The 24957-nt window shown below is 41.9% G+C and overlaps 1 protein-coding gene across 2 annotated transcripts in view; it reads right to left on the bottom strand.

The window, feature by feature from the left end:
* Positions 1–23813, bottom strand: part of LOC135170556 (transcription factor SOX-13) — an 82066-nt gene extending 58253 nt beyond the window's left edge. The window contains exons 1-3 of one of the 2 annotated variants that reach the window (XM_064136500.1): positions 22939–23813; positions 22659–22843; positions 7943–8040 (exon numbers count right to left, since the gene is read on the bottom strand). The gene's annotated coding sequence lies outside the window, so the exon portion shown is untranslated. Of the gene's footprint in view, positions 1–7942; positions 8041–22658 lie in introns of both variants that reach the window. The other variant, XM_064136499.1, reaches the window with a different exon arrangement.
* Between the last annotated feature and the right edge of the window lie 1144 nt (positions 23814–24957).

The raw sequence follows: 24957 nt of genomic DNA on the forward strand, positions 1-24957 counted from the left end.
TTCTTCCGGGCGGGGAGGGGAAGGTTGAACGTTGACGTTTTCGGGGTGTCCTGAGTCCCGGGACTTGAGTCCCAAGCGAATCTTGAGATTTCAAGGATAGGAAAGAAATTGATGGTCTTAATTTAAATAGTGGGCCTTGACACAGACACTTTATTGTTTAAACTCCACGACCGGTCACAACAGCCTCAAAGGTCTTAATTTAGGACACGGCAATCAATGGTATATCCAACAAACGATCACTGGGATCTTTGAAATGAACTTAAATAACAGATGCAATGGAGAAAAATAAACGAAGGTAAAAAAATAACCGAGTGATCGAGCGAAACAATTTATTGCTGAGATAGGGAGACGCGAGTATCTCCTTCCGTGTATACTACCTGGCCTGTACATTGCTACCAGTCAGACCCGTGTGATGTCCTCTCAGTATACGCCTCTCACATTCAGTCCGGGAATAAAAACAAATAGTATTATAATAAAACGATATGTAAGGAACATTGAGTGTCTGTGTCACCTGGGGCACCATGTTCTCCCCTTATTTCTTTGGTACATGTGTGGGTAATCTTACTCCATATCCAAACGAGTTTTTGGTCATCCATGAGAAGCCAGCAGATAAGCTATCTCGCGACAATCAGACGTTGCCAAGTCAAAAAAAAATACCACGAAATTAAAAATCGAATTTTTACGATTGAAAATATTGCGAGATTCAACATTGCCGGATATTTCTCTTATTCCGATGGTAGTAAAACGTATTTCAAGACTCTTAAGATCATTTTAAGACGTGAGACAAATTTGCGGATTGAATTTTCAAATCATCAGAAAGAGGACTTCCTCCAAAAATTTATTTAATTTTTTTTTCTCATTTGGTGGATTATTCTTACCGGTATTAGACAACGTGTTGCACGATAGCCATCGTATCATTATCAATCACAATGAGAACAAGAGCCCTCACCGATGGAGAGTTTAGTACTTTCACCGGTTGAGATTAATTAGTCACGTGGAATTACGAGGTGATATTAATCACATGTCTACTGTATTCTCAGTCTATCTCCTTAACAATTTTCGCCTCTGGCTGATTCTAACGCGTACTCAAACACATACGTCGATTTATCTTTCGGGTTATAAGCTCCTTGTCGGGTTGAAGAAACGCGCTTGGGCATGAGACCCGGGGATAAAATGTATATAAAAAAAAAATGTGTACTACAATGACCAGGGCTGGTGGATGGTTTTGAATGCAAGTGTTAGGCGATTATAACCACCGGATTCTCACGGATAAAGAGGCTGACAATGGCAAGCGTCTTGGCTTTTGAATGGAGATACATCTTTTCGCTGGCCGACCAAGGCCCAGAGTATTTTATACCCCGGTCTGTGATTAAATTTTATCGTAAATATTTTCCGGTTTATTCGGTTGAAAATATGAAGCTCAATCTGACGGCCCCCGAAGTTTAATAGTTAGTCCGAGAAGTGGCTTACATCAGGCCCAATAAAAATGAGTCAAATATTGGTTGAACTGAGGTCCACAAGTGTTTTAAATCAGATGTCAAAAATATTTATATAGTACAAGGCCCAAAACACTTGCATTCAATCCCTAATTCACCCATTAACATCAAATGGGCCCAAAAAATAAAATGACAAGTCTGTAGACAAAATAATACCCATAATAATTCCCTCCGTTGTTAAATTCTCACCGAGAATAATGACAATATGGAATACGATTGGAAAGTCGGGAAAGGGTTACGACGAGTAATATATATGGCCGATAGCTCGTTGAACGAAGAGAAGTCGCCTCCTTTTTCGTCGCTTCCGCGAATAAATGCGACGATAACGACCGGTCCCCGCGACAGCAAAAGAAGTCTCGCGACTTCACCATCGAAGAAGACAAGGGAATGAAGAGAGAGGTATTGCTGAGTGAATCGAACGTTGGGGCCCCGGACGCTTGGGTTTTCGCTCGTTGGGGCCCATCTATCATGCAGCTGTTGCCTTCCATTGTGTTGTTAGTCTTACATTACGTCTCTGGACCCTGACTACGCACCCGACTACCGTCTCCTCTCGCTCCCTCAACCGAGTGTACAACATGTGTTTGGTACCCATCGCGTTCTCGTTTACGTTTTTCACTATATTTTTTTTTTTATTTCCTAACCCTCTCTTTGGGTCTTGATTGAAGGTCGGATGGTATACGGAAATGTCAATGGTTCGGGGAATTTCTATCGACTTTGTAATATCACTGGTGAGCACTGGCGAATGGCATTTACATTAGTCACTGGATTATTTGTTATTCCGGAGTGATCAAACGTTATGAAACAAATATTTTCACTGTTTCATTACGAAAAATATGTTTCGAAATTATTTACGAAATACATGTATTACACAGTCCGTTGGCTGTTAGACAAGTCAATTAGTAATGTCAATACATCTCAATCGAGAGAATAAACAATAACAGCATTGATAATTTTATCAGTCGTTGAATTGAATTATTGATTAATATTCATAATATATAATATATCATTTATATTAAACATTTTTTTTTTAATCTGCAATCTAAACTTACGTAAATGAAGAGCCAGTGAGGTACATGCCCATTATTAAATTGAGGACAGCGAGGTGTAATTGATTGGAATCGCCTGTGCAAACACCTCTGTATTACCCAATCGGAGAATAAAATTTATTCATCAGAATGAATTCAACAATTCGTTGAATACACAATTGAGAAATATCGCTGATACTAATTAAAGAGAATTACATTGAAATGAAAACCCACAGAGAGAGTTTCTTTTGATAAAAAAAAAATATTATCGCTTTGACCGATTTGTAAACAGGGCTGCATTCGTTCAGTCTATTGAAACACTGAGGGGGGGTGCGAGGGGGAGGGAGGTGGGGTGCATAGAATGGAAAGGGGAGAATGCGAGAACGACGAGGGTGGCCCACGGCCAAAGAGAGGGGTAAGGGGGATATTACTGGTCCGAAAGAGACACGAAACAGAGAGATTTTGTTCTCTAGGGAGCAGTCAAAGCGCGTGGCCCTTACCATGACGATCTGAGGCACCAAACAAGCCTTCGTATTTTTTTTTTTCGCGTAACTCGTTAGAGAATAGGGGGGTGGGGTGAATGAGTTGGATGAAAACTTATTGCTGCAATGAAAAAATAAGCGATTGCATCTGTTGGGGGGATGCGATGAGCTGGAGAATCTCCCAGAAGATGAGATGAAGCGTCTTAAAATGGAGATCTCATTAATTTGATATTGAGCCTTTAATTAACGCCCCTGAAAAGCCTCGTTTTTTCCCCATGCAATGACATCATAAATGAATTTTGATATCTCTATTGACATATCAATAAATCAAATAGCTTTATTTCTAATCGCCAGCTGTCTTAATCGCAATGTTAATCCATTAATCCCCCGTACAATTTGGCTAATGATTGCGTCGTGACGGCTGCACTTGATAAACTCCGATGATTTCACGGTTAAAGGTGTTTTCAATTGCTCGATTATATCTCACCTAACGAGGATAGAGGGTTAATACCACTATTAGAGTATCAGCGGTTCGGTAAGTCACGGCATAACCAAATGGGGATTGGGGGGCGTACTCGTTGTCGGCGTACGGTTAAAACAAACAGTCTCAAGTATCTATTAAACACCGAGTGGTAAAAATTCACTCAAATTGTATGGTTTTACCAAAAGCCTACAATTTTATGTAAATTTATGTAGAGCATCGCGTCATTAAGATCACAGATTGCAGTATATATCTTTCTCACTTTTCTCGAGTCTCTTTTGAACAGGCAGTTTAGTTGAGGCACGCGCGGTGTATTACGTCGTTTTACGGGCTCATAATATACCAGACTCATCGTATTTTATGTCTTGAAGGACTAAGTGAGGAAAAGGAAGATGAAAAGAAGCTGGTGGAAATTTTTGACCTTTTTTTATCCTCGAGGATTAATGAGAAATGGTGTCTTAAAAGGAGTCTTAATTTGAGAGAGTCCTAAAGTTGGGAATTTTTTTCGTCTCTGGAGTCCAAATTCCAGACGAAGAGAAATTTTGGATGAAAATTAGAGCGACATGTGACAATTAACTACCCCAGAGGGTAATTTTTCTGATAAAACTAACCTTCGTCCCTCGTTGCACCCCCTGGAGACCTCATTGTTACTTTGAATTTATTTCCGTTCGTGAGTTGGGTTTTTTAAAAATTCTGTAGATTTTTCATTTACTTCCAGTTCTCTATTTTTCGTTATTTCAACGCATTCGTCAACCCTCAGCACATGTGCAGGGGGGTAAGAAAAATACGAAGAGGGAGAAATAAAATCCGGGGGGGTTTGAGGGGAGTTTCAGCCGCAGAGAATCGCGATCATGTGTATTGAACTAGGGAAAGAAGAGTCTTTGAGGCTACGGAAGCCATTCTATCCCCTCCTCCACCCCCAGGGGAGCAGCAATTTATAAATAATTGAGACACGTCCGGTAAAAAATGAATTACGTCCTCTCCCTCTGTACAATATGAGGAGTTGTTTTACAGTAAAACGAGGCAAGGGGGATACCCGCGAGACATGGTCCAAGTTGATGTATATAGAGAGAAAAACCGTGGAAAAAGACGCGTGGAGAAGGAAAAAAAAAGGAAAACGTAACATAAGCCACATCAATTTTGCAATTGGAGAATTTTATGTCGCCCGGACGCCATATATTATGAACGAGTGTGGCCGGGTGGGCCGCCCCCTGTGTTATCCACTCACTTTTTTATCTTCCCTTCCCCCTTGACATTTTTTTTTTCACTCCGTGCATATCTCACATGATGCCTTGAGGGCTTCTTGCATTTCAAACAAATGCACAAAAATTTTTCTTCCCGCATCAATTATTGACAGCACGAGGGACATTTTTTTTTACTTCATTTTTAAGTTAAAAACGAACGATCGATGGAGAGACAGAAAGTTGTTCTGGAGAGATGTTTTAAACTGGTGTAAATTAAGGCCCAAAATAATCTCAACGTTTTATCCCCAAATCGAATATTGACACGACAGCAGACACTTCTTCACTCATTTTAAAAAATTGTACGACCGATAAGATTGATAGAGGGAAAAATATCACGATAAGGCAACGCCATAAAAAATAATAATGTTTTTTTGTCCCTCGCGCTTTGTCCGTACGTTTCAGCTTGAAAATTAGGAGTACAAACAGTTGGAGAACTGACGCACAGAGACGCAACGAGATAAGAGATAAAAGGAAAAGGGACTAATACGACGTACTTCAGAAAGATAAAGTTTGTAAAGCATTTGGCTTTCACGCAAACATCATTTTAATCCAAATCGTACCTCTCGCGAACAGAGAGAGAATGAGAGAGGAGTGGGTGGACCCGGGGTAAAATTTTCGTGGCACTGGGGGAGGAGAGGCCAGTGAAATCCACTGAGGCAAATAATCAGGGAGACATTATTTTCTCTTTGAGCTGTACAACGCGTGCGTTTCAGTGTTCCAATGAAACAAATGTAAAGTAAATATGATAAGGGTGATCTCCCATTGAAGTTCGTATTTTCCTCTTTCAAAATTTTTCTTGGTTTGGAAATTTCAATTTTTTTTTTCACAAAAAAATGTCACTCTCTAAATGCAGCAGTGGTGTGCCCTCATCAAGATGACAAGAAAAAATTTGCAAATTTTCAGGCGTCACGGTGAATACCACAATCGCGTCTCCACCCTGTCTCTCATATTCTATTTGATAAATATATATATATTTCCTTTTTGAAAATACCACTGCCAACATTTCTCTCTGAATGTGTATAGTTTTAACGATGACGTCTGTATATCTCTCTGTATTTCTCTCCAACTGCTGGCCGGATGTCGTATAATGGTGCGTTCACCGACAAAAGAACATTTCTTCCTCGGGATTTTCACCTCCCTTTCTATTTTCCTCCCTCCCTCCCTTCCCTCACCACTGCTATTTCCTACCCTTCTCCGTTCACTATCACTCTGTCCTCGTTCATCTTGTACAGTGTAATGTGCGCACACGCGCGCACGGCCCCGACAGTTTGCTAAGTTTATACGCTCGCGGATGCGATTCTGGGATGGTGACACTAACCCGGGAGAATATCTTGCGTTTTATTATTGCCACCACCGCGGCATATTCGTGCAGCAGTATATTTTGCTGGTATAACTGTTGCTTGAGTTGATAAAGGTACATAGTCACAATGCAAAATTTTACAGCCCACGCTGGGGGGGTAAAGAGCTTGGATAATAATTTATTTAATTCGTGCAAAAATAGTTCGTTTTCCGATCCACAAAATTAGTTGACCTCCAACCTGAATGAATATTCTGCAATTAAAAATTTAATTGTGCATTAACTTGACACCCCACCATATCTGAATTAAGACACCAGTTTCTCCACGAAACCGACAATTTTTCTGCATTAAAAATCATTCTAATCTCAAATTAATCCCCTCCCACTCACCGTAATCGCTCTCTCCTCACCCCTCCTCTCTTATCACCTAATCTATTTACAAACGAAGAATTGATACAGCCCCCATGTTTGCCCAGTCCCACTGCGATGAATCACGAAGATTCCTAGAACCGTTGGTGAAAAAAAAAATTCATAACATCCACCCATGGCTCCTTCCGTCTCATCTCATTAAATAAAAAAAGAGGATGACAGCGGCCAGGAAAAGACGGCTTTCCCGCTGCCAAACAGGGGGCGGGGGGGGGGGAGTTCTACACACCCACAATCACACATACACACACACACACACACCAACAAATATCTCGAGCCATGGGAAAATAAATCTTGTGGACACTCACCAGGAGGGAGAGGACTGGACACTGGACCCTGTCACCGGACACGGGTTGCAAGCGACTTGCAACAGATCGCGTGCGAGGAAAGGGAGGACGGCCTATCAATGGCTGCATTATACGACACCGGTGGTGCACTTGGTGTATTCCTCCCCCTACCCCCTAACATCGCCAATGATTCATTTTTTTTTTTAAGTTCGGTGGGTACTTCCTATCCGTGATACTTCGATTTGAATTTACACACGTGTGCATTCAACACTCAGAATCCCTTGGACTCACCGTCCCACTGAGGAATACCTTTGCACTCCATATATTCCCTTTGGTGTTGTTACTTACGAGAGATCTCATCCGTGAGACCCTTCTCTCTTCTCTCTTTAGTTCTCTTCTGTTGTCTTAACTAACACGCTTGTTCGCTCGTGTGTGTATGTATGTGGGGGAAGGGGGGAAGGAGGGATGTGTACGATGTTGTCGGGAATTCATCGAGTCCTCTATCACCCCCCGTCCCTGCTCCCTCAACCCTGTGAGGGTACGGTCTGAGTTTGCGTTAACACCGAGGGAACGTATTTTGCCGATTAGATATACTCGTGGGCCTCAGTAAACACCGGATTCCCGCGCATTCGATTATCGTCTCTACCGGAAACTCCCGAGCCAAGGTATTTTGTAGGTGTTTTTTGATGTTCATGAGGGTCTTTTTTGGTCTAGGGGGGTAAATAGATTTTCAGGGGGTGGATTACTGGGGGAAATTATTTTAAAGTGATGAATTCTAGTTTTTTGTGAGTAGCACTCACCGGAAATTAATTGAGGGATCAATTAAAATTCTTTATAAATTATTCGGTTTAAAAATTTCGAAATTTCCTGAGTAATTTTGTAATACTTTTATTCACACACATGAAATCAAGTAGTGGAAACCCATTTACTCGTCATAATCCTGAAATAGTGAACATTTTTTAATAGTAATGAATGAAATTAACTCTCTGTCATGAATTATATTGCGATTGGAATATTGAACGGTTATTTGGGAGCACGTTAATGACGACATCCACCATTCGATTTAGTTATCCCTCCATCAGTTCGTTGTTAGTCTCTCGGGATGGAAATACCACTGATATCGAATGAATTTCATTTCATATTTTTTTTTTCTCACCGGCTAGATTGTTGTGTTGAATGTGTGCTATTTGACAAGTAAACTCACCGGGATCTAATCTCCTTCCAGGAAATTGTCTTCACGGCAGGGCTGTGTCCACCCACCGTCGAGCGATAGCCGTGCGCATTGGGAAGCACTTTGGCACTCTGCAAAGGAAGCCAAACAAATTACGTTATTATATTTCAATTTTTTATCCTTCGAATATTTCTTTTCATTACCGGCCTCTTACAAAAAATAATCTCGCGATTTTCTTGTTCTCTCGGTACTCATTTCCCTTTTCAAGGCCTTCGATTTTCAATACGGCAAGAAATTATTTTTTTCAAATTATTCTGGGCCTGAATTATTCTGAACCTAACCCTCGTCCCCCCTTTCGCCCCCTCGAACTCTAATTTTTACCTCAAATTTCTTTCTCCCCTCCCAGTGAAATCTGAATGACAGTCCATCGGTATTTCACTCGTATTAAATATCCGAGTCATTGTGGGGATTACCCGGAATGAGTGACATGTAGAAAGTGTGTGGAAGGATGCCGGACGTGCCGTTATACATCGGAAGCTGCAGGTGGTCAGCTACTCTATAAATAGACAATCATGTATCTCGCTTGATGCACGTCATCCAGTAGTAGCTACCGAAAACCATCTCAAACAAATTCCCCAAGCCAATGAGTCTTTTTTTTTCTCTGCTGTCCATCAACCAAAACGAATAAATAAATAAAAAATTTGGGATCCAATCGGTCAAGTAGGAGCTCTCCGAGTGGTTGAGCCGGTTGCCGTCCCCAGCTTCGGAGAGTGGCCGCCGTCGCCCGAACCCAGGAGATAGTCTCGTGAATCGCTCGGTGAAGGGGGTAGGGGGTAGGGTGAGGAGAAATGTTGAGGAGAGAGACAGATGAAGGGAGATGTGTGTGCGAAGGATGCTGGAAAGTCCGAGTGGTGGCGGCACGGCCAGAACGGTCAGGTGGCTCGCAAGGACGCGTCAGGCCGTTCACCCGTTTCCCGGACCGCTTGGGTTCACTCACAGGCTACATATGCCCCCCCTTCTCCCCGCCCCATCGTCACACGCACATTTATATATCTATTTTTCCATCCTCCCCTCCCAACCCCCTGGTTTTTTATCCCCCTTTGCCTCTATTCTCTGCTTCTCCCTCTTTCCACACGCTGTTTCTGGGGTATTATACTGACTGGGATTAACTTTACACGGATTCCATTAATTTTTCGAGGTGCAATTGGGCCAGTTGCAGAATTTTCAAAGAATCCAAAAACGATCTGCCTAAAAAAGATATTTTTTACGGTTTGTAAATAGAAATTAGGGGTATTTAAGGTATTTTTTTATTACACTAACAACATATTACTCATCCAAACCCCATAAGGCCCAAAAATCACCTGAACTTTTCATCTCCAATGGAGTCACTCTCTTCCGTGTTGTTCACCTCCCATAACCTCTCAATTTAACGATTCCCGGTATTATTTCCTCTTCCCAAATCCCAAAAATAAAACCAATGATGCCCAGCACGCGGAAGTTGCGCTCTGGTGCGCGCTCAAACGTGGGCGCACATACCTTGAAGAAGCTCACCCGCAGTGAACTAATAATCGACTGGGTATTTTACCCACACATCCCCCCACATCAACTCACATTTTTTTTTCTCTCTCTCTCACCGAATAAACTCCGCACTGTTATTAGCTTTCTTTTCGTAATACTTGCCCTGTCAACAGCAGAAAACACCGATAACTTCAGACTTTGTTAGTTGATTTTTTTTTTCTCGACTACAATGAGCCCTCACTCGTTCTGTTTTCGCGAGAAAACTTTTTGTCGATTAGTTTCTGAGCAACGGGTAGTGGGGTTGTGGTGGGGCGGGGAGGGGGGCGAGACAAAAATATATAAATGAAAGAAGAAAGACGACAAGACGAAGGGGCAAAAGTCGATTGAACTGAAATTGAATGATTGGGGCACGCCTCGAGGGTCCTTGATTGTTCATTCAAACAACAATCGTAATTGCGTTACACACTGTGCGTTTTTGGTGGAATGGGACCAAGTGGAAGGGGTGAGAAAGGGGGTTGGTAGGGAGAAGGGGGACAGAAGTGAACGAGTGTGAAGGGCATCCCTCCCTACCCCCCCTCGGATGTCTCGCTTCAACTCATGGTATTTTGTATGGGTTATAACGAACATGGGAAACTACTCTCTTGAATGTACACGCCACAAACTCGAGCACCTTAACTATTCGACACACCTCTTGACGTACGTTAACATTGTTAGTGCTGAGGTGAATTGTTCGGGCACGCGTTCCTTGTTTTTTTACTCATTATTTTTTTTCAAATTTTTCCCTTCCACTTTGTCCTTTCGAGGGATTAATGAAGTGGCTAAGTGTTGTGGAAGAATGGGGAGGGGGGAGGAGGAGGAGTTGTGAGGTTTTTTGGGGGGTGAGGGTGAGGGTGAGAGGAGAAACGGCTTAAAAGGGACTTAATTTAGGACGTCGTGTTTGGGAGGAAGAGGGAAAATATAAGGGCGTTAAGTTCAGTCATTAGTTTTTCATACTGTTGGTTAATATAAACAGTAATAATTCAACTTTTAAGACAATTTATCCTGGTGGGTATAGTTACGCACTCTTTGTAAAGGTAGTCGGTGAAACGACTGGTGGCTAGACCGAGGGAAACTAATGATTTGCTTAGTTAATATTTGTTCAGCTACATGTTCCTTTCAAGTCGCTTCCTAAATTGAGGTTGACGCATTGTCACCGCCTCCCGTTCATTTCTTTCCACCACATCTCTCTTTTTTTTTTTACGTAATTAACATAATAATGCAAACACAATGACGACAACGCGATGAGTTTTGTTTGACCAGGTGAAAATTCTACCATGCCGAATTACGTGGGTTAAGGACGACCTGTACACGTTATTGTGCGTTTGGTTATATTTTTCTTCTTCTCTCTTCATAAATTTTTAACTCTGGCTATCCTCTTGTCACCTGACAATGGTTTTCTAATGCAATTAGGAGGCAAATGTGAAATTACGCAAGCCGAAGTGACAAGTCCCCGAGAGTGGGTATTTTTTTTTTTTAGGAACTGAGAGGAATCTCGTGAGATGAATGACGTCAAAATATGCGAAACAGAAATAGACCCGGTCGTGTCCAGGGCCAAGTTGAGATGTCGCCAGTTGATGCCGTTTACACACATCGAACTATTCAATCACAATTGGGTTTAGGGAGTTGGGTATTGTTGATTAAGAATGAACTGTTCATCTGTCGTTTTTCATATTTTATTCTTCGATCGTGTGACTTCAATCGCTGGGACTCAATCTATCGATCTCAAGTCTCGACTAATTACAATTATATGAATTAAAATGTCTCTTATCACCATCAGAATTGGGGGGAAATAATTAACCGTGAAATTAGGATTTAACGCTCGTCGAATTTCACCGGAACCTCTCATTTGTTGTACCTCATCTCTCAATTACTGTCCACACAAATGAAATTTCGTGGATTTTCGTAGATAAAAAAATTCCCAATCACAACAATTCGCAGTGTAATAAATGGAAGGTACCCCTGCGATTACTGGACTGGCCCATAAATATGGCATCAAAGGACAGTTTTTACCTACCATTGAGCTCAATACCGGGAGTGACTAATATACAGAAAGGAAAAGAGTCAACCGGAGATTTCTCATTTCCAGGTAATTAATTTACAATGAAGCTTTTGCTTCTGTGCTCATGCACCCCGCACACTGCCAAAAGGGGGAGCTAATCCTTGTTTTCGAGGGGTTACTTATGCCCTCGATCTTCCGTCGGGGATGCCTCGTCGAGTGGTTTGTGTTTGAGAAAAAAAAAATATATATACTGGAGGGGGTTGGACTGGACCGATCGGGAACAACACACTTCGGTGGTCCAGCGCATACCACAGGCGCTTTATACAGTTCTTTTTTCCTCCTCTATTCCCCTCACCCCTTTAATTTTCTTCCACACGAGGAGATGACGGGGGAGAAAAAAAAATGAAATAAAAGATGCTGAGGAATCGGGGGCACACGTACGCGAACGATGAGGTAATTGCAGACGAGAATTCTCTTGATCGTGAAAAAAATAATTGAAAGAGGAGTGTTTGGATGGAAAAAACCGGATGTCAGCCGGAAAATGACAATCACCCGACGGATTGAGTGTTTTCTCTGTCTGACGTCGAATTGATGGTGAAAAAAGGGGTAGGATAATGTGGGAGATAAGGGAGGGGTTCGTGTAGGAGAATATTTACGGGAATTAAGGGCGAATAGTGGGGTCTTAAATGGATTAACCTGAGACAGTTTAGACGATTATTCGAGGGATGTTTTCAACACTTCGGTGAATCAGAAAAATTACCCTTCCACACCCCGATAAAAATACGAGCCCTCCAAATGTCGAATGATTATTAAAATCCAGTGATATCCCTTTCCGCACCTCAAATTCTTATTCCCGGATTTCATCGCATATCACAACTGCAAAATGTACCACCCGAGGAATGTGGAAGCGGCATCTCTATAGACGTCTATACACATTCAATGGAACCCTTTGAAATCAACTCGGGGGGAAAGGCGCATACCGTGGGGGTGAACGGGGGGAAAAGGGGTTTGGTGAGGTGGGAGAGAAGAGGTTATGTTTCGCGACTGTTGCGAATAGAAATAATATATACGTATGCATATAAAATCCATTGGTGTCGTGGCACGTCAACGGTTGAAATGCCCACAGATTCAGGGACTAAAATATAGAAATTACAATATACATTCGATGTACACGAGAGAAGTCACAGAGAGGCAGGTTGGGTATTTGTATTATGTGACGAGAGTCAAAGCTTCTGTGTTAACCCCTCTTCTCCCCTTCCCCAACCGTCACACGGCCTCATTTTCTCTCCGCCCTTATGTACACATACACCGGCAAAATACGTATACAGAGAACTGAAAGCTGTCATCTTCTGAAAAGAATAATATCTCTCTTTGAAACATTAGCAATTCTATGATTACTGTCTTTTATTTGGCCTCTCTTCATTCCATTCACTCTTCAATTTTTTTTTATGAGTTCTGCGCACCGCCCTTATTACCGTCCAAAAAAAAAAATATGTGCGGTATTATATACTTTAATTAATGACCTCCTCGAAAATAAAGGGGGGGAAGGGAAAATTGCAAATGCAATTATTAGCACATTCAGGACCAGTAGCCATGTCTTACGTGAGTCCTGGGGGCACCACAAAGAGGCTCATTGTTTTTGGGGATATGATTGCTGGGTGTGAAATGCTGTTCATGAATGCCGACTGTTTTGGTGGATGGGATTGAAATAATTGACGCCCAGTGCCTGTCCTCAATTATTGGAAAATTAATTTTTTCGATGTATGAAACGGTGAAATTCAACGCGAGTAAAATTTTGGGTGCCTTGAAATTAAAATCAATAATTTCGTAATGATAAAATTCCAATTTTGAGATGGGTTAAATATCATAAGCATTCCGTGAACTGAAAAATCCGGGGGTTTAGGGTGGTATCGTCTTCATCACGTTCATCGTCAACTCATCGGAACTTGACGATAAAAAGGATCTCAAGTATAATTTTCTCATCTCAACTCGTAGAACAATAATTATTCAATGACAAAAACATACAGGACCCAGACTGCAATCATTCACCGTCAGTCGACGGGTTCTTCCGTACGTTGTAATTTAAAACGACTTACTTTAATGACCATAAGCCATGTACACCAATCCTCACTGGTTGAACCACCGTGGATTACAAACACGCACGCCCTCACACATCATCATTCCAGGGTACATTGCCCATACCGACAAAACCCCGGGTTTGTTTTTGCTAAAAGTCTCTCCGAACCTGGGAGGGGAAAAAAATCTCGAAAGCATTAAAGTTCCCACTAATACGATATTTGGCCAATAGTCAATAATCAATACTCTCACAGGACATGATAACGAACATAATTAGCACAAGAACAAAAATATTCTGCGATTTTTTGTGCGAATAAAATGATTTCGGAAAATATTTTGAATTGCACTGGAGTTAGGACATGTGTCTTAAATTAATCCGGCTTTAGGGCATTAATCTGGCCTTAGCCCTCACATTGAGAAGCATAATCATCCTATGGACACAATTTTTTCTGTACCCGGGGTATTTTTTATGAACCTCATGTCTCTCTCCAAGTACATATCATCATCGGAGATCCCTCCTCCCAAAAGAGGTCATTTTTTTTCCTAAAATTACAGGGTAATACCCGAATTCTGGGAATGCATACCTCCACACACATTCGCCCAGTTTAAGCCCAATAATAAGAGACTCCGTACATTACCCTCCCACGGCCCTCCCAACCCCACACGGAGAGAAATTTTTGATAAAAATCATCCTACCGTTTCTCAAAAGTATATCACGTGTCGTCGTTGCCTCATTTCCATCGATTACCTCGTTACCATATTTCCATATATCTCAATTAAATATATACTCTAAATATATACAATTTATAAATATTGGAGGAATATTTATCCAGCTTTTTTTACAACTCATTTTCAGAATTTATTCTGTCACTTCTAGTCATTTTTGAGCCACTAATCAGAGATTAAATCACCTCACTTTACCTCTTCACGACTCAAATTAATCCCCATACATTAATTATCTCCAAATTAATCAAAAAATTCTCTCCGCACCACGAAAAAGCCATCCCCCTCATCAAAATCAAAACTCACCGGTACAATTCTCTCAATAAACCACAAATGCTCCCCGTGTTCATTTAATTAATTTAATTGTCGACAGATATTTGACAAAGAGTTTTACTGCAATACAATTTCAATGGAAGTAAGTTCAATTAGTGTGATTGCAAAAGGAAAGAAGACGAGATGATGCCAGAATGGCCGAGGCAAAAGAAACGAGAGATGCCCCAGACAAACGGCATGCGGCCTGGATGAGAGATGTTTTCTTTATTTATTTATCCCCGAGGGTGTGTTTTTTTTTTTTTTAAAACCCCCTTTATCCTCATCTTTCTCTTTACTCCGGTTTTCGTTAAAGCCCTTCGCATTTACGGGAGTGATTTCCTTACTCGCCTGTTACTACCAGTTGGACTACTGTTGCCCTCCCCCTTCTTCCACCCCCAGGAGTCTGCGCTGTTTGTATGCAGATTTAACAGAATAGATACCTACTTATTTGACCAACAGTCCCAAGAACAATGATGCGGAGGGAAAAGTAAACGCGCGTTGGCATTAACGTTTTTATCGCTTCCATCCCACTTTATTTTTACAAAACGCAAAAATACTCGATGTCGTTTGTTGGTGTGTCTGTCTCGATATCTGTACGTGTGTGTGTGGGGATGTGTGACTCTTGTTTTATTATTTGAGTTGTCGAATCGACGGTAATTGGGGGAGACGGTGCGGAATTCAAAAACCGGAGCGCGATCATCTTGTCCCGCCGCGAAACTCCAGTGGAAGACGCACCAGTGAAAGTCGTGTCTCACCGGTGAATTTTTTGTCCAATGGTTTTATCTCACTTCAATCGTAGTATTCAAACTAGATCATTTCGCCCGGGGAATGATGGATTGTAATGTGCCGATTGAATCGATCATTTTCGCGCGGTGAGATTGACAGAGATTAATCGACACGGCGATCGTGAATAATTATCAAAATTATTTTAATGGATGTCTTCCAAGGGGTGGGGTGAGGGATTTTGTTGGTTGGTTTGGCAGGTGCAATTGACGGCTGCACAGAGAGAAATTTTATTTATTTATTTATCTCTTTTATCTTCAACACCGCGGAGTTAGACTCATTAAAATGTAATAGACATTTTCGTCATTTTTTTAAGAAAATTTTTTTTTTTCGTTTTACAATTTGAGCTTGACAACCAGATTGCGTTCCGATGAAAACGTGTCAGTGCGAGTGTGCAAATGGGAATTATATATATATATATTTTTTTTTTCACTCGTTGTTTTCGTAATTAGCGGGAATATTCGTGTGTACTCGGAGTTTGTGGCGTCAAATAAATGGAGGTGGAGTTGACTTGTCCAGTCAGGCTCTTTATTTACTTTATTAAGGCTATGGTAACGGGATTCTCGCCGTATACTTCTCCACTGCATTTGTATTCTTCGTATTCAAGATTGTTCCGCTCCTGCGGGAGGATGGATTTCTATTCAATTGGTATAAATTCAATAGTTGAAATATGGCGGGGATAGTGAGAAAATTCGTGACGCGTAATGGCGGCAGGTACTTTAACATTCCCTGTGACGGCAACACATTACATTCAATTTTACCATAACCCCATAAATTCCATATTTTTTTTATTTATACTTTTTCACAAATCAAAAATTTCTATCCTCGCGGATTATTTGGTCATTTTTTTTTCTCGTGGACATCTTAAATATGACACGCGTTACAAAAAAAAATTATCCACCTGTTCGACTTAAAAAAAAAATGTCAAAGCTCCTTTTATCCCTTGGCCCTCGCTTCGTCCACATCTAGATTTTAAAATCATCTTCAAGGAGGAATTCAAGACGATTTTTCGTTACACGTATTATGTCGTTGATCTTCTCAGGTTGCTCAATTTCATCATGACCCAAATATTCCCGTTAACTTTCTTACTACAGGCATCTTTCTCCATTTATTTCCTCTCCATACACCCTCTCCCTCACCCCCCTCCCTCCCATACCATAGCATCATTGGACTCTGTATGAGACACATGTGTGTAACATCTCACGCGTGAATTTGATACAATGTTACATCGCTGGTGCGCCACACATTAATCCTTCTCCGGTTACGAGTCGAGGTTCTACGAGTCCTCGTTAATGCGTTAGATTATTATTATTGATACAGTCACAGAAACGTGTGAGAAACAAAAATATTTATCTCTCCTTAATATATGGCGATTTTATCGGTTTTTTTCACTGTTCCGGAATGGGGTGGTCAGGAGGGCCGAGGGGGGGGGGGTAAAATTCCATTGTCAACGTAAATCAATTCGACGGAATGATTTTTTTTTCTACCGTCGAAGATTTGTGATCAACTACTTGGAAATGAAGAATAAATACTTCACTCTTTGGTCAGGGCCCATGTGGATGAGTGGATGGAGATCATCGACCCCCGTAAATTCCTCATTTTTGGGTTTCTATTTTATTCAGCTTCTCCGAGATTTTTTTTTCTTTAAAAGGCCCACTCGCTCATTCTGTGGTACAAAATAAAAGATTTGGGCGGGTAATTTATGCACGGGGCGGCCCTTTTCAACCGATAAGATTGGATTGTCACGGCAGGGTATTATGGATACTCAGGTTGAGAATGGATTCAGTCACTTTTTGGTTTTTTATTGTCATACGGCTGTACCTAATGAGACTATAAAAAAGTGGAGGGAATAATCGTTAAAATTTTGGGATTTTTATCGGCTGGGCATTGTCTGGATAGGTCAATGAAGGAAGTGATATTTTTTATTTATTTTATTTATCGGGTAATTTTTATTGAACGTCTCGCTCCCTGTTCAGCCGTCTCTTACGTCTTCTGAACGATCAAGTCACTTGGTTCCGTCGCCATCGCTCACGGTAAAGAGTATAAAAAAAAAAAATTGTCCGCCCAGTTGACAGATAATTCGAAGACTGGAGTTGCTCTCGTAGGTGTGTAAACCCGAGTCCAGTGAAAAGAGGTGGCTCTCCAAAGTGTATGCGGCAAGTGGGCCACTCTTGAAACGGATGAGCAGGTGAGCGCGTGTAAATCTGGGTGGACCTGCCTGTGGCCCCCGGCTGGGGTGGGGGTTGGGGGGGGGGACAGAGACATCCCGATGAGAGCGAGAGAGACAGGAAAATCCTGATGGAGAAGGGACAATCTGTTTACATGGGCCGAGGGGCTGAGCTGCCGTCACTCGATTTCAAATTCCTCGAATAAAGGAATGCTTTTTTTTTTTCATCTTTTCGATTGTTGCGGCACGACCTCAGCATTCCAAAATGAATCGCGAGGGTGTGAATGCGTGACGGGTCCCTCTTCCGGATCAATTACACACACCCCTCTCACCCTTGCGACACTTGTATGCGATGCACCTACCGTAAACGTTTGTAATTTCATCGTGACAGGGGGAGAATAGGGATTGAATGGAGAATGAAATTTTTGACGATTTTGTGCCCTGGAATTTTTCAGGTGGATATATCCTCAAAGTTGATTAATCAATTGATAGACTAGTTGAATAAAATTGTGGATCAATTAATTAATATTTTTGAGAAATATATTCTTGAAGTTTTAATTTTATTCTGATCCACCGAATTCTCTTTGGAAATTTACCCTCTCGATGGAGTTCAATACCTCGAGATAAAAATTTTCTCGCTCTAATAAGTGACAACAGTCATCTCCATTAAGGCGTTGGGTCAACAATTCCCTCGTCTTTTCAGTCTCATTATCACTTCTCAGATTTTCATCAACACTCAGCGTGTGTGGCACTGGACCCGATGAACCGGGTAACATTCAAGAATTTTAATTATTCACTAGAGACGCTGTCAATTTATTCATGTAAATAATCACCGCATACGTATAGAATTCCACCTTAATGATTTTTTTTCGGATAATTAATAAGCATTCATTTGGGAATAATACGAAGAGACTTTAGACGTAAACAAAGCTGCAATGGAGAATGAAAAATATCTATTGCCCAATGCGAGGTGTGTGGACAGGTATATTCATTATATTTTTTTTACGTAACCAACCAATTAATGAAACCGAAATTTTCTAGTGGGCGTCCTGCCCCGAATAGTGTCCCGCCGCGACGAATTGTGTAAATAATGTGAGATTAACGAGCGATATGGATTTGAAATGGATGATCCTCGGGAATGGATGGACGCGGAGATAATGTAAATAAATAATGGAAGATATCAATGGAAAAACTAGTGTCTTAAGGCTGTCTTAATGGGAGAGGTGGAGCATGAAAAATGTCTGGTTGTCAAATGCATTCCAGAGCGAGAGATTGATATGAAAATAACTGCTTTGAATTTAAATATTAAAAACTTTCTTCTTTTAAGACATTTAAGCCGGGTTTTACAATATTTCTGATCCCTTAAAACCTGGTACTTCCTTAATTCAACATTTTAGGGGAGAAACTGTCCAAAACCCGATTTTAAAACGTCTTAAATTGAGAAATTAATTTTTTGGGGGAAAATCCTCGAATCCCGAGACGTTTTAAGCCACAGCCCACATCTACTTGACTAAAGCTCTATTTTTAAAAATTATATTTTCCATAACATTACCTGGAATGCATCGTCGATGAAAAATACCATAAAAAAAATTCTTTTAATACGGTTTAAACCAAATTTAAGGCATTCTGAATCACTCGAAAACATCTCAAATAAAAATGCTTCAATCCACAAACCCCCACTAAGCTCTTGAAACTCATCTCCACCGCAGACACCATTTCTCCAGCGTTATTTTATGAATTTCCTCTCCCCTCCCTCACTTTGATATCAAGACCGGCATTAACGTTTCCCGTTGAGATACATAATAATGGATAAAGAGTGGCCGTAGGATCCGCGGAGTGGTGCGCCGTAAGAATACCAACGGGTAGTCTTCCCCTCTCCTTTCCTCTCACCCCTCCCCCGACCCTCTCACCCCTTCCAACCGATGATGGTGGTTGTGCGCGCGGGGGCCCGTAAAATATAAAGCATTAAGCGTTAATCTCAAACCGGTGGACAAGATAATGCCCGAACGTCGGCGTCCGCGGTGAGGAGCCTTTGAGTGGCTATTTATCTCGAGTTTAAATCGATTTGTATGCTAATCCCCCTCCTCGGCCAACAGCATCGAAGAAATCCGCCTGGCGTACATAAAACTGAAGGAGACCTACAAAACTCGCCTTGGCGAAGAGCCTCATGAGATTCCAGATATATCCCTGACTAATTAGGACCATGCACGGTGCCTCCATTGCATGTCGTTCGTGTCTCTTTTGCTAACCGGAGAATACCAATGCAACTGTGTTGTTATTCCACGAGAGAAGAACAACACAAGTGGATTCGGTCTTTCCTGATTTTTCTATTCTCGTGGAGGAGGAATTATAGTCTTACGCTGGGGAAAAAAAAATATTTTTACCAAATATCCATTTACTTCAGAAACATATTTATTTCAATGTTATTATTTATCGCAATGGAATTGTTACTCAGGCGAAAATAAAGCCTCACATCACGACTCTGCGATTTTATTTTACTGTGATGCTCTTATTCTCGCGAAAAATCATCGAGGCGAAGGGCCTCCTTCTGAAATACATTTACGGACTGCGTCACAAAGGAGAGTTTCAGAGTTTACTGCTCCTCTGAACACGAGCACTGTGTCATGATGCTGTTGAGAACGTCAACCGGTATATGGAGGGGTAGCCATCCTTGCGAACAAACTTCAACCCCGGGTTCTTTCTTTGAAGAAATGCAACACTGCTTAAATCTTCTTTTTCACATATATATATATATTTTTTTTTGTCGTTCCACACTGCGATATCTTTCGTCCTCTCGAGGATGTCCCCAGTTTACGCCCATCCAATTAAAACCCACTCGTTCTGTTTATGTGTATTTTTCACGGTTATGGTATTTCTTCGGAGCGCGGCTCATTTTACTCGCGATGAAGGATGCTTTATTGGGAGCATTGTTCGTGCTTTCAAAGGAATTGAAACTTTCTTACTCATGAAACGCGTGATGAACGACGCAGTTTGTCTCCTTGCGAAACAGGTGGTTCGGAGGCTTTTTTGTCGGATGACTTGGGCCTGGGGAGGGGAAGAGTACAATGGGACTTGTCTTCGTGGAGAGTCATTGTGGAGCATTATCCTTATCCCGTATGATCGCAAGGCCAGTTATCCTTGGCATGGAAAAATTACCTGCTACGGGGAAGAGGGAAATCTCGATCTGAGCTTTTGAAAAGATTTCGTCGGATTTTCCGGAAAGAAATACCCGAATTCAATTTTGTGTAGATGCAGATGCCTCATTTTTGAGATATGATGAAATGTCGTCTTAAATACAAAGAAATGAACTCCGGGGATTACGGAGAAGCATTTCAACGATTATGTGACACATTTGACGGCGATATGCAAGTACTTCCGTGAAAGCCCGGTTTTTTTTTCGACTCCGGGAGATACTTTGGGGGGTTTTCAGTGATCCCCGAACGTTTATGAGTCAGCCTTATCAAATGGAAGTGAGCGACCGCACGAATATACCCGGAGACCCGGTTCGCCCACTTGGACTCATCGAATCCTCTTCTCCAACAACTTCGGCCTGAAGATTCTGTGGGAAATGAATATTAAAGATTCGCGGGTGGGATTTAACGCGGGTTAGCTTCACCTCTTTCTCTTCGGTCTTTCGTCTTGGAATCGGGAGCTTTGCCACTACCGGAATATTATCGTTCAGGTCTCCCCGAGTGTTCGGAGAGTCTCTTCAAGGCATCAACATGATTTGCGTGAACTTATCAAATAATTAAATACAATTAAAACAATCGGGAGAGGAACGGTTGCGTCTGGTGCATCTGATCGTGACAAAAATTTTCGGGATTCGTCCCAAAAAAGTGAGACAATTTTTAATTTAATTAAGACAATTATTTTTCCATGGAGTGGAACGTTATTTCCACACCCGATAAAATCATTTATTTTCTATCACAGCATACGGTTGAAAACCCATATGGCGGAGTAATATTGCAAAACCGGACAGAACAATAATGAGTTGAGTTTTTGCACTTGTCAGTCTGTCGTGTTTGGTTACTCATTTTTATATCCACGTGTATTAGGTACAATTGTTGCTTGGGCGTCATAAAAATAATAGCAGGTTGTTTACCGTGGATTATAACCGCAGGAGCGTAACCGCAATTTCATTTAAGAGCACGAACTAACATTGTGCAATTGGGTAGGGGGTATAGAGCATTTATGAGTGAGGCGTTTCAGTCAACTATCGAGTATCAATTGTTCCAATTGCGAAAAACAGCCTGACTAACTGTTCTCTAAGTAGCTATTAACGGACTGTTCTTATTATTATTCGAGAAAACAGCGACAAATTATTTTTACAATCCATGAGACGATTGGTATCTCGATTGTAATGAGTTGATATTGCATTGTCGATCGAACGGATTACACGTCTGCTTCGGTAATTGACATAAGACTGATTTATAATAGAATGTTACAAACACTCGGGTATCGTGATTCATCGAGGAGCGACGTTTTAGATAATCGGGTTAAGGCTGCGCGCATCGATTATCGAATTTTAAACCGTCAATTGTGTCTGAGAAGGTCGATATTGCCGGGGGGAATGTGGGGTGGTGGGAACAATATCGAAAATTAAGGCGCTTTTTCATATTTTAACATGTGTGGAGGGTTTGATATGGAATTCATAAAATTATTGGAACAATTCAGAACAGATAGGGTTCGAAGACAAGACTGTCAGGTTCATCAACCCCTTTATTTATCGATTAAAAAAATTAATTTCCCATAATTCCCAGTAAAATAATTCATTTCGCGATCTGTAAACACTCCACACCCCCGAACCCCCAATACAATGGACTCCATTCTCACTCACAGGCGTCGCAAATGCCTTAAAGTCCCCGTTATGCCAAAAATTTTGATTCCCCGATGAACTCCGAAAGCAGCGAGTTATTTATGGAATTCCCGATGAACGGCACGACCGGTGCAATCCCAAAAGAAAAGCCATAATACCCAGAATCGCCCATCTCGTCAGCTCTCATTTGGCGTATCTCGTTTTATCCAACTGCACAAGGTATGCGGACGGTGGACAATCAATGTTGTACGTTCGATTTATTCTATATAAGTATGGGGGACATTGAAAAAGCCCCAATGGGAATAAGAAAACTCACCGTCAATTCTGCGTAGTAGCGCCCATGTAAGTAAACCGTACCAGGCACTGATCACTTCTCATCGTACAATTCAATATCCCCTTTTATTTACCACTATTCAAAGATCAGTGAAATCAATCAACCAATGGAATCCAACTGACCCCTTACGCCAGGGCCTGATAAACCTTCTACCAACACCAATTACCCTAGAATAATCACAAAAACAAACACTGAAATCACTTGAATTAGCATTCGTTGATCAACAATCGGCTGAATGTCGACAATTCACGTGTGCCATTACCATCAACAGGTGGATCACAATAATCGTCGTTATCACAGGTTCATCGGCACTCTCATTCACACGTACATTGTTCATTCCCCACCACATGTGTAGGACAAAGAAACACGCGATATTTAAAAAATGAAAAACAATTCGATAAACGACCAGAACCACAAAACGAAAAATATATCACTCGCAGCACAAGTCAGGTCCTGATCACACCGTCACTCCGATCTTCTGAAGTATCTCCACTAGCCCTCAATGCCTGTCCACTCGACCTTAGACTATCGATTCAGTTAGAGAGTGGCTCATACCGTTTTCATTGTATCGTTGATGATTCCCCGAGTCCCTGACTGAGAGGCCCTCTCCCCGCACAATTCACCCCTCGTCACGTCCTTATTATATTATCCACCACGTACTGACCACCCCCAATACCGAGCCCCGAGTGGCCCCAATTTTCCAGAACAATTAACCCTCAAAGTCTAACCGATTTAATGAGGTGTTCGATGCTAATTCGATGAATCCCCCGAACCATCACCAACTCCTGCCCAACAGCATCGCCATTACGATGGTAATTCCAGTCGTCTTGGTGTCTTTGTCCATCAATCAATTAAATACATCACCACGTGTCAACCAAGGTCATATCCATCGGGGCAACAAGAGACAGAAAAAAAAAAAAATAATAATGACAATCACAGACAGTATCACTTATTCAAGAATTATTTTCACAAATAAATCGAGTGCAAATGGAAAATATCAAAATCACGAATACCGATCAACGAGTGACAATGATAATGATATAACAATAGCCCGTGCGTTCTCCACTGGTTCGGATCTTACACTGAAGACCCGGCAACACACACACGTGTGCGTGCCCCAGCCGGCGGGTCCCCAGCAGGTAGAGAAGAAGGAGGTAGTGGGCCGCTGAGGGCACCCAGCACCAGTGAGAAATACCCGGAGTAGGAGGTGGAGTGTATGTGGAATACATCGGAGCGATTGTATTGAGGCTTGAGAGAGAGATTTTAATGGAGGTGGAAGGGGGGAGGGGGACAACACACTCTGGTGTGTACCAGGGGGGAACATGAAGCCGAAGAAACGAGGGAACGTCTCGGGGAAGAGAGTACGAACCGCGTGTATACGTGTGTACACACACGTGTGGTTTATACGAGATGGTACATACTACGTCAACAGGTTGAGGTAAGGGTGAGGGAGGGGGGGGAGGGGGAATAAAGGACGGGAGATGAAGAGAGGATGAGAGGAAAGGAGGATGGAAAATGCTCAGGTGAAAACGACGGAGACAAGCCTTGGCCATCAGCAAAGGCCTTTTAAGGTGGAGAGGGGGGAATTGTTCACCTGATACTCGGTTAGGGGGTGGAGGGGTGAGAGGATTGAATGGGGATTAATTGGGGATGAGGTGGATTTTTTTTTGTCTCGAGTGGAATAATTTTTGGTTGTCAGAGGGGTGAGGATGCAGAGGGATGAGGGGAGTAAACGAGTGGTGAGTAGCCCGGTTACGTCAGGCCCAAACAGGCCCCCACAGGGTCTTCACATGATTAAAAAAAAATTGTCAGTGAGGACATCTTCAAATCTCAAAATCCCGTAATTCAATTCACCTCCCCCTGAGGTACAAAATAACTCAGCATTTCCACTTGTCGTTAATCACAGCAGCCATACTCCATCGTACACCGTTTTACCCCCTATTTTCCCGTCGTTTTCACTGATGCTCTCATTTCGATGGCTTCCCTCCCCCCGAGCAACAGCGAATCCAGTTGTACATGATGGTAGACCATCGCCATCCATTGACCCGTGAGCGGAACGGTACCGATAGTTTTGCCTCCACTCAAGTCCATTCCCACTCAAGTCCCTATACTCGTTCAATCCGATGATAGACCACTCCAGTGTACAACCAATCATTCACCAAGACGATTCATTCATCGATTTTCAAGCCCACCAGCATCACGATCCGGCTTCGGGGTTTCATGTCTGCGAGGTTGTGTATGAAGGACATTGGATGAACGCGAGACGGTGAAAGCCAGACCA

This window comes from Diachasmimorpha longicaudata, chromosome 17, assembly GCF_034640455.1.
Source record: "Diachasmimorpha longicaudata isolate KC_UGA_2023 chromosome 17, iyDiaLong2, whole genome shotgun sequence".
NCBI classification, from domain to species: Eukaryota; Metazoa; Arthropoda; class Insecta; order Hymenoptera; family Braconidae; genus Diachasmimorpha; species Diachasmimorpha longicaudata.